At 38.7% G+C, this 19,546-nt stretch overlaps 1 long non-coding RNA gene across 2 annotated transcripts in view; it reads right to left on the bottom strand.

The window, feature by feature from the left end:
• Positions 1 to 10,538: 10,538 nt before the first annotated feature.
• Positions 10,539 to 19,546, bottom strand: part of LOC144339677 (uncharacterized) — a 43,230-nt gene continuing 34,222 nt past the window's right edge. For both annotated transcript variants that reach the window (XR_013414955.1, XR_013414954.1), the window contains 2 exons: positions 13,351 to 13,517; positions 10,539 to 11,332 (listed from right to left, as the gene is read on the bottom strand). This is a non-coding gene — a long non-coding RNA (uncharacterized LOC144339677). The remainder of the gene's footprint in view (positions 11,333 to 13,350; positions 13,518 to 19,546) is intronic.

The raw sequence follows: 19,546 nt of genomic DNA, 5'->3' as shown, positions 1-19,546 counted from the left end.
AATTGTTTATTAGATTTTATGCCTATATCTTTTAGATAATCACCTTGATTTCTTCTTTGCTCTTCATGGAGAGACGCGGGCTGAATAATTTGTGTACCATATATTACCTATATGCTGCTTTTGGTACCATCATCTGTTTAATCAACATTTATGCTTGGTTGACTTTTCTTAATTAAAAAAGGAAGATTAACTTAGCTATTAATTTATGACCTAAATGTATAAGCTTCCACCTTGCCAAACTACTATCTAGCGCTTGTAAATGATGGTGTGTTTCCACTTGACTGATTTTTAGTGACAGCATGGCACAGTGACCTTAAAACAGATAACATGGTTCTAGTGTACAATAATGATATATCAAATGTTTGGTAAAAAAAAGGTAGCATACATTAGTGCATCCCTTCTATGATTAAAAGTATGTTATAAGTAAGACAAGGATCAAATGGAAACCAGAGAAAATATAGGCAGCTTAGTTTGTTGCCATCGTGAGAAGTTGGATTCCACTAGATTTAGGTTCAACTGAAATGTACTGGATGCCTACTATGCACGAAGCAGTCTGCCAAGCTCTTTCATTTTTTTTATCTCATTATATCTCATCAACCCTGCAAGAAGATTATCATTATTCTCATTTCACCAACAAATACAAAAACAACTTTCAAAGAGCAGACTCAAGATTACACAGCTTCATGAGAAACTGAAATGTAAGCCATGGTTTCTGATTTCTTTCACACATTCCCTACGGCATGTAATGCGTTAAAAAAGATAAACATAACTAAAACATCTAATTAGTTCAACTACCCCATGGTTTAAAATATAAATAATATATGCTATATTTAATACATAAAGCATCACTGTCATTAGTTATGAGACTTTCAGGAATTATGTCTTATATTATGTATACAAATGTATTACGTGTATAGCAAACCCGGAAGTGAAAATGGGTAATAGCTGTCATAGGATTGTGGTGGAGAGATCCAGGATATACAACTGCGAAGCCTTTTTCTGAATTCTCCTTATCTACCTAGAAGTAAAAACTTTCAAAAGAATTCCACTATCATGAATACCCCTCTGAAGGAGTTTGATGCTATGAAAAGGTTAAAAAAAAAGACCACTTGCACCTACAGAAACAATACAATTCCTCCCACTTGTTCCCCTAAGAATCTATGTGTCTTTCCTAAACATGTATGTTCTTCTCATCAAAGCCTTTTCTCTCCCCTTCACTTTTTCTTTCAAATTAGGCATATAAGCCCCTAACTTTAGCTTTTTAGTGAGGCCACTGCTTTTGTGTGCTCCCATACGCAGAAATAAATAAACTTTAGTTTTTATTTCTCCTGCTAATGCCTTTTGTCAGTTTAATCTGCAGACCTCAAAGCCAGGAACATAAGTGAGTCCAAGAATAGTTTTCCCTCCCCAACACTTTGGCAATGAAGATGGGATGGTTGGGACTCCGCAGTCACTCTGAAGACTGCAGCTGAGATCTCAGGATCTCTTGACGAAGACACCAAAGAGAAATTTCCTTGCTGATCTCTGCTCAGTGTCCAGTTGAGTGCGTGCAGTAAGAACTCGTCTTTGTTGAAACAGGAAAAATTCCCTTGTCCCCTCCCAGGGCATGTGATGGGGGTGTGGCTTGCTTCTTCAGTGCCTCACGGCTCAAACCTCTAGGGGAACTTATAGATGGGCAGGCTGTGGGGCTCTGACTCCACGGCACTGTTAGGGGTGGATGTTTACAGCTCCTGAAGCCCCACTGGGCGGTGTTACAGGGCGCTTAAACGTTTGCCATCCGTCTATGGAGGGCTTCTGTTAAGCAGCTCAGTCAGACCCTCTACCTTGTCACCAGGACAGAGAGCTTTCTGTTTCCTGAGTTCTTGCCTTGGTGTAGTGGAAGAATTGGACCACACGTGGGCTTGGAGAATGAGTGTAAAGTTTTATTGAGTGGAAGTAGCTGTCTGCTGATGGGGCAGCCAGAAAGCAGATGGTCTTCCACTGGAGTTGGGCCACTCATCAGCCCTGGCTCTCCTCCGTCTAAGTGACCAAACTCTGCCACACTTGCTTGGTAGATGGCCTGCTGACTCCTGTTGGTGTGCTTCTCCTCCAGCCTGCTCTCCTCCTCCAGCCTGCTCTCCTCCTCCAGCCTGCTCTCCTCCTCCAGCCAGCTCTCCATCCGCCGGCGTGCTCCCCTCCGGCCTCCTCCCCTCCGCCGGCCTGCTCAACTCCTCCAGCGTGCTCCCCTCCGCTGGCCTGGTCCCCTCCTCCGGCGTGCTCCCCTCCGCGAGCGTGCTCCCTTCTACCGGCTTGCTCTCTTGCGCTAGCGTGCTCCCCTCCGCCGGCCTGCTCCCCTCCGCCGGCCTGCTCCCCTCCGCCGGCCTGCTCCCCTCCGCCAACAGGCTCCCCTCCGCCAGCGTGCTCTCCTTCGCCAGCGTGCTCTTCTCCGCCAGCGTGCTCCCCTGGACATCTTGTCTCCATCCAGGTGCTTGTGTCCTCTTCCGCTGATGTGCTCCTCTCCACATCTGGCCGCCTGTGTGTCTGCCTGCTAGGGTCTCAGGTTTTTACAGACCCGGGATGGGGGCGTGGCAGGCCAGGGTGGTCTTGGAAAATGGAACATTTGGGCACAAAAGCAGGAGTGCCTGTCATCGCCCACGTCCGTGGGGGTACAACCCTCAGCAGGGCCCACACCGCACTTCCCTCTCCCCTTCCATATCGTTTAAAGGGACCATGGTCTTCCCTTCCTAGTCCTACCATATCATTGTCTTTTCTTTACGATATTTAGATTAGATGGAGCAAACACTTATGGGAAATAGTTATTTGGGTATTATGACTTTTAGTTTGGGTGCTCTTGCTCACAGGGATAGTCATTTCTTTACGATATTTAGATTAGATGGAGCAAACACTTATGGGAAATAGTTATTTGGGTATTATGACTTTTAGTTTGGGTGCTTTTGCTCACAGGGATAGTCATTGTGCCCTGTTTGTCTTGTTTTGTGTCTTGAAAGTTTGGCTTGGATTTAGTAAGAGAGTTCTCTCTCTCTGGTTTTCTGCCTGCCAGGAGTACAGGTTGCCAAGTCTGTGCTAAGAGATGGCCAAACATCAGATTGGGATCCCAAGAATTTGTAGTTAGCTGGATAAAAATCTGGGTAGCCCAGGCATTCCATTTGTTGCTAGCATTATACCCACCATTGCTACTTTTCAGCAACTTCATCAGAGAAAGAGACTTAGAAGAAGTGTTTATAGAAGTGACTTGAGAAATGACCTTAGATTATAGGGGCTGTATCTTCTGCACCATTTCTGGGAATACCTCTTATGTCCATTGTTAAGCCACAAAAAGTCTTACTACTTTTTAGTCACATTTGGAACAGGTATACCTTTGGAGATCCTAAATCATGAATGGACAGATGACAGATCCTGTGATCTGCAAAAGCTTTTGTATTTAAAAGGATTTTTAGAGAGCTCCCACTATAAACAAATGTCTTGTTTGTACCTATGGAGAAGTCAAAAGAAGAAGAAAAGTGTCATAGTGAGCCTAAAAGGATCCTTTGGCAAAACTAAATGGCAGAAATCACATTTACAACAAAAATTGAAATCCACACAGACCATAAACCCTTCCACTGACAGTTATTCTGTAGTTGTGCCACAAGCCAGATGGCCCCCTGAAAAAAATTCTCCTCACCAACATAACAAATGGCCAGACCCTTTTCTAGGCCTTCCTGTAAATAATCAGAAGTTGGCTGATTTGGAGGCTGATATTCAGGGCCTGATACGATTTGGTCCCCACTCAAATCTCAACTTGAATTGTATACCCCAGAATTCCCATGTGTTTTGGGAGGGACCCAGAGGGAGGTAATTGAATCATGGGGGCTAGTCTTTTCCATGCCATTCTCATGATAGTGAATAAGTCTCACAAGATCTGATGGGTTTATCAGGGGTTTCTGCTTTTGCTTCTTCCTCATTTTCTCTTGCCACCACCATATAAGAAGTACCTTTCACCTCCCGCCATGATTCCGAGGCCTCCCCAACCTTGTGGAACTGTAAGTCCATTTAATTCTCTTTTTCTTCCCAGTCTTGGGTATGTCTTTATCAGCAGCATAAAAAAGGACTAACACAGGACCTGATGGGAGTTATTTTAGAAGCCTTCCCTCTGAAGGCTTATGGGACTAACAAGGAACTGTGTATTCATAAGGAGAGACTCATCCCAAAGCCGGTGTAAAACAATTGGCACATAACTCTAAATCGAGAAGCCCTAGAACATATAAATCTTTTTATTTGTAGCTTAGTTAGAAATCTTCTTCCTTAGATGTAAAGAAACAATTTTTTAAAAATCAGGTATAAGCCATAAAGTGTTGTGTCTTTAATAAAAGAGACTGCCTCAGAGAACCTTAGAAAGGACTGTGAGAGATACTGTGGGGTACAGGCTTCTGATGACATCACTTAAATAACTTTAAGATTATACCACTGACCTAAGTAAAGAAAAATTCAGGCCGGGCGCGGTGGCTCAAGCCTGTAATCCCAGCACTTTGGGAGGCCGAGACGGGCGGATCACGAGGTCAGGAGATCGAGACCATCCTGGCTAACACAGTGAAACCCCGTCTCTACTAAAAAATACAAAAAACTTAGCTGGGCGAGGTGGCGGGCGCCTGTAGTCCCAGCTACTCGGGAGGCTGAGGCAGGAGAATGGCGTAAACCCGGGAGGCGGAGCTTGCAGTGAGCTGAGATCCGGCCACTGCACTCCAGCCTGGGTGGCAGAGCGAGACTCCGTCTCAAAAAAAAAAAAAAAAAAAAAAAAAAAAAAGAAAAATTCAGAAGTTATGGAGATGCTGATAGGTACATAAAATCACTAACCCAAGATCAAGCAAAACAAGAATTACATGAAATTGAATGAACTGATGAAAAATTATTTTGATTTTGCTTGTGACTCTTGCTCAAAATATTGCTAGTTGTTTAGTATTCTATTTTCTGGACATAAGGAATCTTTCTCTTTTATCTCCATCTATCTAGAAATCAAAACAATTTGGTAGATTATGTTCACAATAGCAAAATCACAGAATCAACCTAAGTATCTACCCTAAATGGATGATTGAATAAAGAAAATATGCTATATATACACTATGAAATAGTATGCAGACATATAAAAAAATGAAATAATGTCTATTGCAGAAACATGGATGGAGATGTAGGCCATTATCCTAAGTGAAATAACTCAGAAACAGAAAATCAAATATTGTACATTCTCACTTATCAGTGGGGAATAAACAGTGGGTACACATGAATGTACAGATGGAAATAATAGAAACTGGGAACTCCGAAAGTGAGGATGTTGGGGGAAGGGGTGAGATATGGAAAATGACCTATTGGGTACAATATTCATTGTTCAGGTTCTGGGTATACTAGAAGCCCAAACTCCACCACTACACAATATATCTATGTAACAAACCTTCACATGTACCTCCTGACTTTAAATTTAAGTTTTTTTAAGTAGATTAAACCTTTGTCAACAAAAATAAAGCATTTATCTTTTTCTCTCTACCTAATCCTGTCAGAAATTGGAGGATACTTTTGAGTATTTTTATTTTTCTGTAAATATATTTATTTGCATAAATTTAATAATAATCTGTTCTCCTTGTAATAGAATGTCTTTGTTTTGTGCTGCTGCAATAGACTCTCTGAGACTGAGTAATTTATAAAGAGCAAACATTTATTTCCTCACATTTCAGGATGCTGTGAAGTCCAAGACCAAGGGTCTATGTATTAGTTTGGTCTCACATTACTATAAGGAAATACCCAAGATTGGGTAATTTGTAGAGGAAAGAGGTTTAATTGAATCACAGTTTAGCATGGCTGGTGAGGCCTCAGGAAACTTACAATCATGGTGGAAGGCAAAGGGGAAGGAAGACACCTTCTTCATAAGGCAGCAGGAAGAAATGCTGAGCAAAGGAGGAAAAGCCCCTTATAAAACCATCAGATAAGGAGAGAACTCACTCACTATCACAAGAACAGCATGAAAGACACCATACTCATGATTCAGTTACCTACACCTGATCTCTCCCTTGACACTTTGGGATTATGGGAATTATAATTCAAGATGAGATTTGAGTGGGGACACAAAGTCTAACCATATCATTCCACTCCTGACCCTTCCCAAATCTCATGTTTCTTCCACATTTCAAAACCAATTATGCCTTTCCAATGGTCCCCCAAAGTCTTAATTCATTCCAGCATTAACCCAAAAGTCCAAGTTTAAAGTCTCATCTGAGAAAAGGCAAGTCTCTTCCACCTATGAGACTGTAAAACCAAAGCAAATTAGTTGCTTCCTAGTTAGTTACAATGGGAGTAAAGGTATTGGGTAAATAACCCATTCCAAATGGCCGAAATTGGCTAAAATGAAAGGGCTATGGGCCCCATGCAAATCCAACATCAGCAACACAGTAATTAAATCTTAAAGCTCCAAAATGATCTCCTTTGACTCCATGTCTCACATCCAAGTCATACTGATGCAAGAGGTGGGCTCCCATGATCTTGGGCAGCTCTGTCCCTGTGGCTTTACAGGTTACAGCCCCCTTCCTAGCTGCTCAATTAATCTTCTCCTTGAATATGTCTCTCTGTTAACAATATAAGAACAAAATAAAATCTTTTGCTTAGCTAACTCACTCAGACTTCTTCTAGTCTTCTACCATGGCCACATGATTTATGCATTCATTCGAGAAATCTTTATTATAATTACCTAATATCTCTTCTCGTAAATGGCAGAGATATAATGATGAATAAGTGATGGTCACTAAACTTGTGAAACTTACAACCTAGTAAAGAGGAAAAGCAAACAAAAAAGGTTACAAAAATGGTAGATGTTATATATTTAGGATATATATATTCAGTACAGTCAAAGCATTAGAGAATGAGGGGGTGACTTTTCTGATTCTTAGGCCCTCTGATGCCACACTGCACTCTTGAAAGGACAGAATGATGAGGAAGGGAAGGGTTTCTTTTTTCTCAACTTTTATTTTAGGCTCAGGGGGTACATGTGCAGGCTTGTTACATGGCTATAATGTGTGTCATTGGAGTTTGGTATACAAATGATTTCATCACTCAGGTAGTGACCATAGTACCTGATAGGTAGTTTTTTTACCCTCACCATCCTCCCACCCTCAAGTATGCCCTAGGGTCTATTGTTCCCATCTTTGTATCCATGTGTACTTAATGTTTAGTTCCCACTTATAAGTGAGAACATGGGGTATTTGGTCTGCTGTTTCTGCATTAATTTGCTTAGGATAATGGCCTCCAGCTTCATCCATGTTGCAACAGAGGACATTATTTCATTTTCTTTTATGACTGCATAGTATTCCATTGTGTATATGTACCACATTTTCTTCATAATCCACCATTGATGGGCATCTAGATTAATCTCATGTCTTTGCTATTGTGAATAGTGCTGGCATGAACATATGGGTGCATGTGTCTTTCTGTTAGAACGAGTTATATTCCTTTGGGTATATACTGGAAATCGGATTGCCTGGTTGATGGTAGATCTGCATTAAATTCTTCGTGAAACCTGAAAAGTGAGTTTTGAAAAGCTTTCTGCTCTAGATAAACCGAATTACTTCAGGTTTCTTTTATTCTCTCTCTCCTTTCACATGTCCTATAACTACACATATTGCTCCTAGTTAAAATGTCTCCTCTTTCAGAAACCCAATTTACTCCTTCTAAGCCATCTCAAAAGTCATCTGTCATGCAGACCTTTTATGACTCTCCCAAAAACTGAATCGTTCTCTTCTCTCTGATCCATAGCTTATTGGTAACTCTATTCTACACTGTAGTCATTTGCTTCCACTTTTGTTATTTAGACGGAGGAGTTATGTGTTTTACATCTTCACATCCTGATTTCTGGCAAATAACAACCAGAGTTTCTATTATCATCTGTTGAATGGTTACAGCATACCGAGTGTTTGATATACATTATCTCTAATTTTCACAATAATCCTTAACTGTAAACATTATTATCAAACTTATATCTGACTAAGGGGCAGAGAGACTGTGTTTACTTAGCTCAACACAGTTAGTAAGTGGTGAGGCTGAGTTTGAAATTTATGTGTCAATCTCTCTCCAAAACCTATATATTCTTACTGATGAGCTACAGTATCTTCCTAGTTGATAGTGAAGGAATGTTGAAAGGATAGATGGATTCATGAATAAATCAGTGTTTGAGTACATGATCTTCTGGAGTTGAAATGATAAAATATTAGCATAAGCTCCATACCCATTAGCTTCTTCTCATATGTGAGATAATACTCAAACCCATAAAATTTTATTGTAGTCTTGCTGCATATATCCTAATCATCTGTCTTGATCTGCTTATGTCTTATATAGACGTATACACAGAAATAATTGCTTTTTTAAATGAAAACTTCCATATCATAAGATTCCACCTAGTAGAACATAAAATAATAGTACAGTTGAACATACATAATTACATTATGTAATTATATTATGTAATGCCACATAAGGTATTATCAATAGATTAAAAAAATTTTGTCCAGATAGAAAACAATCTGATAAACAAAATGTGATTATTGCTGTCATTAGATATACTTTAGAAAGATATTTTCACTTGTTTCAGATCTTATACCTAATATCCTAAGTCATGTTGTGACTTCATCACATGTAATGTGTGATATATAAATACTCAAATAGGAATAGTTCATATTTTGGTGTCATTTGTTGTTTCTCTTGCCTGGAAATCCTAGAAACCAGAAACCAGAGGGTGATAGACAATTCTCAGTTTTCTGCATTTTGCATATAATTTTCGTAAGCAAGTTCTATAATTTGCAACCTCATGATGACACAGAAAAGTTGAGGCTGATTATGTCTACTAAATAGCTACTTTGGGCATACTTCTATAGTTAATGTCCAGTGAGATTTTAGTATTAACTTACTATGGCTTCCATATTCCTCAGCATACATTAAACTATGCTGCAGTAACACATAAACCCCTAATTCCAAGGATATGGTAGGTTAAATAATGATCTCTGATATGACGTGGATGTTTGTCCTCTCCAAATTTCATGTGGAAGTTTGACCTCCAATGTTGGAGGTAGGCCTAGTGGGAGATGTTCAGGTCATGGGAGCTGATACCTCAAGAATGGCTTGGTGCTGTCTTCATGGTAGTGAATGAGTTCTCACTCTGTGAGTTCACTTGATGTACTGGCTCCCTCTCTGCCTTCCACCATGACTGTAAGCTTCGGCCTCACCAGAAGCCAAACAGATGCAGGTGCCATGCTCACACAACCTACAGAACCATGAACCAAATAAACCCTTTTCTTTATAAATTACCCAGTCTCAAGTATTCCCTTATAGCAATGCAGAATGGCCTAATATAGTCTCCAATGATGTCCATATCTTAATCTCAAGAACCTGTAACTATGTTACCTTATTTAGCAAGAGGGATTGGAAGATTAAGTTAAGGATGTTGGGATGGGGAACTATGCTGGATTATTTGGGTGGGTCCAAGTAATCACACAGGTCTTTATAAGATGGAGGCAAGAAGGTCACAGTGAGAGAAGAAAATGTGAAATTAGAAGCAGCAAACAGGGAGACAAAGAGAGGAAAACACAGGTTTGAAGATGTTATGCTGTTAGCTTTGAAGATGAAGGAAGGGGCCACAAGCCAAGGAATGCTGGTATCCTGTAGAAGTTGCAAAAAGCAAGGAAATAGATTCTCCCCAAGAGCATCTAGTAGCACTATACAGCTTTGACAACATCTTGATTTTAGAACTTCTTGATCCCACAACTATAAGATAATAAATTTGCTTTGTTTTAAGCCACTTAGTTCATGGTAATTTGTTATGGTAACAATAGGAAACTAAGATAAAGGTCCTTAACATAAAAAAGAGTTACCACTTTTGACATGCCACATGTCCATCACTGGTCAGTGGCAGGGGATTTTCCTTATACAGTCACTTAAGAACTCAGGTGGACATAGACTCTACTATTTGAAAAATCACTGGTCACCATAGCAGGAAGAAGAAAGTATATGGAGAGCTCAGACCCATTCTTCTGTACTTTGGTCTAGATGGTAACACATGTCACTTCTGTTCATTATCCATTGGCTAGGAAGTCATATAATTTTGCAAACTGCAGAGAGTTGACAAGTGTAACCTCCTATGAGACTGAAGGGGAAGAAGAACTGGATTTTAATCAGCACTGAATTTAGCATTTTAATGTCTACCTTAGCTTCATACTAGGAAGTCCATGAAAATCTTGTCAGAAAGGGTGGAAAGAAATGTTTCTTACCTGATGGGTCTAGATTCCTCTCCTTCATAGTTCCAGATCTGCTCTTCTGTGCCAGTGTGTGTTGAAATTACCTGCTCGTTGTGTTACCAGAGCCTATATTGTTAACTACAGAGAATTCTCGATATATGAAATTCTTCACATTTAGATGTCATGCAAAGAATATTAACTCTTTCTACAGCTCTAGTTATTGCAATGCTACACACAATGAATTTAAAAATTTTGTTCCTCCAAAGTTGCAAGTACAAATAATGCTGAGCCTTGCATCTCTTTATTTCTCAGTTTTATTGCTTTCCATATCATATTTGATCCATACTTGAGAACAGCAGAAAGTTATAACCCACTTTTTCTTTTCATAGCTAAGAACAAAGCACAGGTAGGGCAAAACCTGAAAACAGCTCCCCAACACAGTTGGACTCCAACCCTGCAAGAGTACTCTAGAGAGGATGCTTAACCATGTCAAGCAAATTTTTTGTAATTTTTTGCATACGTACCTTACAATATTCACATTTGGCTGTAACAGTATAGTGTATGTAATTAAATGTGATAGATAAGCAAAATATTTTTAAGTATTTCTATGAAAGGGAGACAATATTAAAACAATAACAACTGAACCACTCTAACTGTAATACATGGACTCCTAAGACAGGCCCCATTGATCCCTGCCTCCTATATAATCTCATACCCTTGTGTGATATCTTTCCCTTGAGTATGCCCTGGACTTAATGACTTGTTTCTAATGAATTGAATATAACAAAAGTGATGGGATGTCATTTCAGTCCTTAAGTTGCAAAAGACTGACTTTCCTCTTGCTTGCAGATTCTCTCTCTCTTGCTGTTTTTGATGAAGCAGGCTGCTATGTAGAAGTGACCAGGTGGCAAGAAACAGGTTAGCCTCTGGTCTACAGTCGGCAGGAAACTGAGGCCCTCTGACCAAGAGCCTGCAAGGAATTGAATTATGCCAGCAACCAAGTGAGTGAGCTTGGAAGTGGATCTTTCCACAGTTGATCCTTGCAATTAGACCTCAGCCCCAGATATCACCGTGATTCTGGCCTGTGGAAGAGCCTAAGCAGAAAATCCAAGTAAGTTTTACCTGCATTTCCAGTCCATAGAAACTGTGAGATAAGTATGCTGTTTAAGTCATTTAGTTTGGGGAAATTTATTACATAGCAGTATATAATTAAGACACTAGACATTTTGTTTCTTAGGGATTTTTGTTTTTCCTTATTTTTTCTGTTGTTCCAACATGTTTGATTTTTCCTCTTTTAATAGGTTCAAGAATAGTGAGAAAAAAGGAAAATTAAAATGTTGAAGTAAATGGTTTTAGCAATAGTAAATTGTAGATTCAATTTTTTTAATTTTTAAGAATAAAATTTTGTAAGAGATATTTATTTTTAAAAGGAGTTGTTCTGGAATCTAGACATTAATATGTCCCCAAAATGTGTTTACAGATTTCTCCATTCACACATAAAAAATCTAATTTCTACCTTAGTTTACAGAAATCCACCCTTTGTGTAAGGTAAGTTATACCTAAGGGAAGTTTATCACGTTCTTATTAAAGAACTCTGTCTTTGTTCTCTTCTTCCTAATGAATATCAACATTTGAGAAGAAAGATATCCAAGCAGGAGGGAAAAGTGATCTGAAATAAAGACTTGAAGATTGTTATTAGATTTAGACTGTGTTAAGATGAATTGCTGTCTCATGGAAAGACTCAATAACTTATGCCTAAGAATAACAAAATAATTACAATGATAGCCATATTGGTTCTTTTGAATTTGGGTAACAGAAGAACATAGGTCTTCAAACTATTAGGCATATCTTTTCTGCTCAAAACAATTTCTTTACATTTTATCCCTTTAAGTCCTTTAAAGCTTATCACACAGAAAAAATAACAGTCTGGGAGAGGAAGACTAAAGAAATCAACTTTCTTCAGAGCACATATAGATTTATTGTAGCCAATTGATGACAATGCAAAACTGGCACAAAGGCAAACACTTAATAAATAAATGAAAATCAGAGTGATTCAATTTCAGTGCTGTATGTTTTGAACCTGGTCCTCAAAGGCAAGTCATCATCAGAAGAAAGAAAAATGCATTTAAGGAGTGTTAATTATTGTCTGTCTCCAAGACCAAAATTAAAAAGCTTAAAACTTTTAGACTGTTAAAAATCTACTATACTAGGATATTAAAGTATTTTAAAGAAAATGAGATTTATGCTTAATAAAAAAAATTCCCATTAAACAGCAAGCTATTAGAGGAGAAAATCATTCTGAATCTCTATACTTCTCAATCCAAATACAATGCCATAAGCTATAATTCAGTAAACAATTCTATATTTTGGATCCTGAACCTTGACTCAAAATTGAAAGGAAACTCTCCTAATTCATGATTGCTGGTCTCACATATATTACAGAGTAACCTTTACTGTAGTTTTAAAGTTTAAGATTTTATTTACAGTAGTTTTTGCGAGGTCATCAATTGACACAATGTAGTTGCTATTTGTGAAAGACAAGGATTTGAATTGCAACTTGAAATCAGTTGGAAACCAGTCCAGTCTCTAGAGGACACTTGCAATATGCTTCACAGGGCTAACCCCATTAAGCGTCAAACGCAACTACAAACTCAGCACACTAAATGAAGCTTTTCCATTGCACAAGAGAATAACTTCACATGAATGACAATTTCTATAATGCTTAGGCTTGACAAAATCTTTAACCTTAAGTGTAATACTAATCAAAATAAATCCAGGAAATATTGTTTACACATTATCATCTGGAATTAGCTGGTAAGGATTGAGAAGTTTGTCAATAATTAGGTGCTCTGACTTTTATATAATTTATAAGTCAAGTTGTCAACTCTAAAATTTGGGGACTTTGGTAGCTCTCTTAAGTTGGGAAAATGTAGATTCCCAGCCTCAGTATTCTCGTCTCTAATATGGGAATTCTGGAACAAATGATCCTGTATCAATACACTATTTCTGAACAACAAATTACTCTAAACTGAATGGCTGAAGACCATCACTTATTATTTTGTTTCAACTAAGGGACTGGCTCAGCAGTTCTGCTGCTCTGGGCCATGCTCACCTGCTCTCAGCTGGGCTCACTCATGCATCTGCTATCAGCTGGCTGGTTAACTGTAGTTAGTTCATCTTGATGGCATCATTGGGGAAACTCAGCTCTCTTTCGTTGGACTTCTCTTATATTTCTCCTGCAAACTGGAAAGGGCATGTTCTCATGGCAGGGGCAGGAGTCTACAAAAGAAAGCAGAAATGCAGAAACACATTTCATGCTTTTGCTTGCATCTGTTCCACTAAAATCCCATTGTTCTAGTCACGTAGCCAACTTAGAATAAGAATAGGGAGGTCACTACCAAAGGGCATGAAATAGAAAGGCATGTAAAATTAGATCCATTAGTATAATCACCTTATAATAATCTTAAAGTTGCTTTTCAGCATATAATTGAGTGTAGGGTTTTTTAAAAGAGGCATCCAACACAAAATATTGGAAAATATACTGTGAGTGAGGAGGGAATATAAGAGAAAGAAAATCAACTACCTCTTCTCTGCCAATAAGTGTAAGTAGATATGAAAAGCCCCCACTTGAAAAAAAGATCAGAAACATTTTAATTAAAAGTGAGTACCTTACAATTGACTGATCTACCTTTCAGGCATTTTTCTCTTAACATTTTTCTGTCAAAGTTTTTCAAAATATAATAACCAAGCAAGGAAAATTCAAAAGATAACTACGTTTATCTTTTGTATGTAATGTATGTACGATTACATACATTAATTTTCACTTCTCATTCCCATTCAAGTAAGAGCAAAAGAAACATGAATGGGGAGAAAAGGGGAGTAATGTAGTATTTTTTAAAAAAAGAATACTGAGGGTTTTATTTTTGCACATTTCCTTTAATGCCCATCAGAGACTCATTATAATATCAAAGGGCATCTTTTGTTTGGTGTAGCTGTACTAATAGATAGTGAGGAGTAATCTGAACCAAGTACATTGCACTGTGATGTCATGCCCAGGAACTGTTTTATAAACCACTACTAGATAAAAGAACTCTTCCCTTATTGACTTCTTCTTTTAGGACTCTAGAGGAACCCTATTAAATTTCATCTTCAAATTATGCCCATAGACAATCTTAAAATCCAAGGTTATAAGTCATAATCTTGGCCACTGGTTAAATCACCCAGTAATAAAAATGCATTTCTTCCCTGTTTTGAAGGATAACCCTGAGAACTAAGGTATGGTAAAGGACAAAGCTACGTAAGCTCATATAAATCACAGTTATGTTTTTGCAGTAGGTCATGATATTTCTGCCTCCAGCCCCTCTCTTCTTTTCCTCTGCAGTAGATCCTAAAACTTTGAATGAACACACTTACAGCGATGTTTATACCTTTATACTTTATGAATCATTTAAAGTAATACAGTATTCAACTCTATAATTCTAATTTTCTAATAATTCCCCAACTAAGTTAAAAGTTATGACCAATTTGACTAAAGCATGAAAAACTAACTGACTTATCAGAGGTCACCTCAATCAACCACTCTGCCAAGATGAGAAATCTCATAGTTGGGCTGTTGAAGCATTTATTTAACTAATATACCTAAGGGAGTCAAGCTATAACAGACCTTTACATATTCAAAATGTCTTGAAGACTCATCTTTTAAAAGTTGTCTTAGTCTGTATGGGCTGCTATAACAAAATATCATAAATAGGGTAGCTTATAAACAAGAGAAATTTATTTCTCATAGTTCTGAAGGCTGGGCAATCCAAGATCACGGCACTGACACATTTGCTGTCTGGTGTAGGCCCACTTTCTGGCTCATCAATGAGATCTTCTTGCTATGTACTCACATGGTGGATGGGGTAAGGAGTCTCTCTCTGGTGTCTACCATAAGAACTCTAATCCCATTTGTGAGGGTCCCCCCACCCCACCCAAGGCCTAATCATTTCCAAAAGGCCCCACCTTCTAATACCATCACCTTGGGGTTGAGGATTTCAACAATTTGGACATAAATGTCAGACCACAACTAAAATCATTTTATATTCTACATCATAATGTGACTCTATTAAGATAGCATAAAGGCATCTGGAATTTCTAATCTTTTATTCCCAGTCCACATGTAAACTGGCACAAGAGGAATAAGCTGCAGGCTCATCCTGTGGTTTCAATAACCCATATCCCACTGCCATTTGTTCCATTTTGGGAAACATGATCCTAAGCCAGTCTGTGCTGCACTGCTTGTATTATACCAACAGTCAAAGTTTCGTTTTCTCTATGTTTGTATTAGTCCGTTTTCACACTGCTGGTAAAGACATACCAGAGACTGGGAAGAAAAAGAGGTTTAATTGGACTTACAGTTCCACACGGCTGGGGAGGCCTCAGAATCCTGGTGGAAGGTGAAAGGCACTTCTTATATGGCAGCAGCAAGAGAAAATGTAGAGGAAGCAAAAGTGGAAACCCCTGATAAACCCGTCAGATCTTGTGAGACTTTCTCATTATCACGAGAATAGCACAGGTAAGACCAGCCCCATGATTCAATTACCTCCCCCTGGGTCCCTCCAACAATATGTGGGAATTCTGGGAAATATAATTCAAGCTGAGATTCGGCGGGGGGGACACTGTCACACCATATCATTCTGCCCCTGGCCCCTCCAAATTTCATGTCCTCACATATCAAAACTAATCATGTCTTCCCAACAGTCCCCCAAAGTCTTAACTCATTTCAGCATTAACCAAAAAGTCCACAGTCTAAAGTCTCATTTGAGACAAGCAAGTCCCTTCCACCTATGAGCCTGTAAAATCAAAAGCAAGCTAGTTACTTCCTAGATACAATGGGGGTACATGTATTGGGTAAATACAGCAATTCCAAGTAGGAGAAATTGGCCAGAACAAAGGGGTTACAGGGCCCATGCTAGTCCAAAGTCCAGCAGGGTAGACAAATTTTAAAGTTCCAAAATGACTTCTTTTGACTCCTGATCTCACATCCGGGTCATGCTGATGCAAGAGGTGGATTCCCATGGTGTTAGGCAGCTCTACTCCTGTGTCTTTGCAGGGTACAGTCCCCCTCCCAGCAGCTTTCATGCACTGGTGTTCAGAGTTTGTTGCTCTTCCAGGCACATGGTGCAAGCTGTCAATAGATCTACCATTCTGGGATCTGAAGGATGGTGGTCCTTTTCCCACAGCTCCACTGAGCTATGCCTTAGTAGGAACTCTGTGTGGGGGATTTGACCCCACATTTCCCTTCCACACTGCTCTAGCAGAGGTTCTCCATGAGGGCCCCACGCCTGCAGCAAACTTTTGCCTGGGCATCCAGGCATTTCCATACATCTTCTGAAATCTAGGTAGGGGTTCCCAAACCTCAATTCTTGACTTCTGTGCACCTGCAGGCTTAACACCACGTGGAAGCTGCCAAGGTTTGGGGCTTCCACCCTCTAAAGCCACAGCCCGAGCTCTACATTGGCCCCTTTTCAACCATGGCTGGAGCAGCAGGAAAACAGAGCACCAAGTCCCTAGGCTACACACTTCATGGGCACCCCAGGCCTGGCCCACAAAACCACTTTTTCCTCCTGGACCTCTGGGCCTGTGATGAGAGGGGCTACCATGAAGGTCTCTGAAACGGCTCAGAGACATTTTCCTCATTATCTTGAGGATTAACATTAGGCTCCTTGCTACTTATGCAAATTTCTGCAGCTGGCTTGAATTTCTCCCCAGAAAATGGGTTTTTCTTTTCTAACACATTGTCAAGCTACAAATTTTCTGAAGATTTATGTTCTGCTTCCCTTACAAAACTGAATCCTTTTAACAGTACCCAAGTCAACTCTTGAATGCTTTGCTGCTTAGAAATGTCTTCCATCAGATACCCTAAATCATTGCTCTCAAGTTCAAAGTTCCACAAACCTCTAGAGGAGGGGCAAAATGCCACCAGTCTCTTTGCTAAAACATAACAAGAGTCACCTTTGCTTCAGTTCCCAACAAGTTCCTCATCTCCATCTGAGACAGCCTCAGCCTGGACCTTATTGTCCATATCTCTTTCAAGCTTTTAGTCAATGCCATTCAACAAGTCTCTAGGAAGTTCCAAACTTTCCCACATTTTCCTGTCTTCTTCTGAGTCCTCCAAACTGTTCCAACCTCTGCCTGTTACCCAGTTCCAAAGTTGCTTCCACAGTTTTGGGTATCTTTTCAGCAGTATCCCACTCTTGGTACCAATTTATTGTATTAGTCCATTTTCACACTGCTGATAAGGACATACCCAAGACTAGGAAGAAAATGAGGTTTAATTGGACTTAAAACTCCACGTGGCCGGGGAGGCCTCAGAATCATGGTAGGAGGTGAAATGCGCTTCTTAATGGCAGCAGCAAGAGAAAATAAGGAAGAAGCAAAAGCGGAAACCACTGATAAACCCATCAGATCTCGTGAGACTTATTCACTATCATGAGAATAGCACAGGAAAGACCGGCCCCCATGATTCAATTACTTTCCCCTGGGTGCCTCCCACAACATGTGGGAATTCTGGGAGATACAATTCAAGTTGAGATTTGAATGGGGACACAGCCAAACCATATCAATATTAAAACAAAATCCTAACATAATTTTTTGTCTTACATATCGAACTTGGAATTTCTGACTTTTTATTTACTTGGAACTTCAAAAATTGTTATATCACTTTTTTTCTGTCAGGACCTAATTCTTATTTTTAAAAGTTACATGATGTCAGTTTCAATTTCTCTTGAGATTTCACTTGGGTAACACAGACTATCACAATTTGCCTTTAATTCACTCTCTGGTTAATTGCTCTGCTCCCTCATCAAAGTTTTGAGCCTACCTTTATAAAATGGGCACAAAAAGGAAGTAAAAATTATGGTTCTTACATTCATTTCTTATGCATGTAAGAAAGGATGGAAAGATGATTTGGAGCTATATTACAAAATGAGTCAGCATCTGCTTACTAATTCTGGAGTCTTTCACAAACTCTCAAATTCTTGGGAAAACACAGCACTCCTTTAAAATGTCATGTTACATGGCCATTCACCGCCTATTGTACTACTATACTCAAGCCCATGATTTCAGAAAGTCCCTCTCAAAAGGAGGTTCAGAGTGCAACTAGATTTTATGACTACCATTTAAATCATCAAAACAGAATATTCTTCTTTGCTCTTAATTTACTTTTGATTTCTATTTGGTGGGGAGTTCATCATTAAAATCCTCCCTGGAAGGTTTGCAAAGATAGAACTTTGGTTGAGAATGGGGGCAGAGGCAGCACTGGCCAATCCAGACTGCAGGGATCACTTTATAGGTCTTGAGAAAAAATAGTGTTAGGAAGTAAGTAGGAGAGAAGAATTAACTAAAGAGAAGTAAAATGTGTCCTGCTTAAACTAGTGGAAGCAATGAAAATCTAGCAGTCCTGGTTTTTCTCTTTATTCCTTATTTATAAAACTAAAGAGTAAACTATATTTTTAGATTAGCTTTTAATTTATGGGAAAGGGAAAGAAACCTAAAAGAAGCCCCCTGCTGGCCACTCTAATTTCTGCCCTATTGGTTCCTTAAAACAAAATAAAAATAAAAATATCCTTACCTTTCCTATATTTTCCTACATTTAAGACATAATTTAACCTTCTATTGTTAATTGAGATTTATCACTGTTATAAATGCAATATACAAATATAAATCCCTAAAGACATTTCAGTAATTTTTCATTTATGACAAGAAGAAAATCAGTCTTTGAAAGATATATATCTTATTTTTAATTTGCATTTAAAAGCCCATCACTAGTATATTAATTTTGTTATTTTGCTCTTAATCTGAGAACAAAATAAGTTTGTTTTGATTATCTCAAACTCTGGGAGGTCTTTAAAATTAAATAACAAATCAGAGTTTTATCAAATTATTTACAACAGTCTTGTCTTATTCTAGAAAATTAAGGGGACTACACATAGCAAAAATCCTGAAGCTGTGTTTGTTTCATGCTGTTACTTGAATCTACGATAAAGTCATTTCATAGGCTTATTCTTTAGAAAATAAAACTCCTTAGGGCAGACTGACCCGAGTTGCACAGGAATGTAAATAAAAATGATTGAGTATTTCTCTCTTTACATAAGACAAATATTTTACTACATTGCATACTATAATAATTTTTCTCATGGCCAACACAGAAATATTAGCATCTACCAAATAGGGTTAAATCCTCAAAGTCTACTTATAAAGCAAAAGCAGCACTGGAAATTGACATCACTTACATTTAGTCACATTTTCAAAAGAGCATGATTAATGAA

This window comes from Macaca mulatta, chromosome 3, assembly GCF_049350105.2.
Source record: "Macaca mulatta isolate MMU2019108-1 chromosome 3, T2T-MMU8v2.0, whole genome shotgun sequence".
NCBI lineage: Eukaryota > Metazoa > Chordata > Mammalia > Primates > Cercopithecidae > Macaca > Macaca mulatta.
This window is presented reverse-complemented; position numbering and strand designations above follow the sequence as displayed.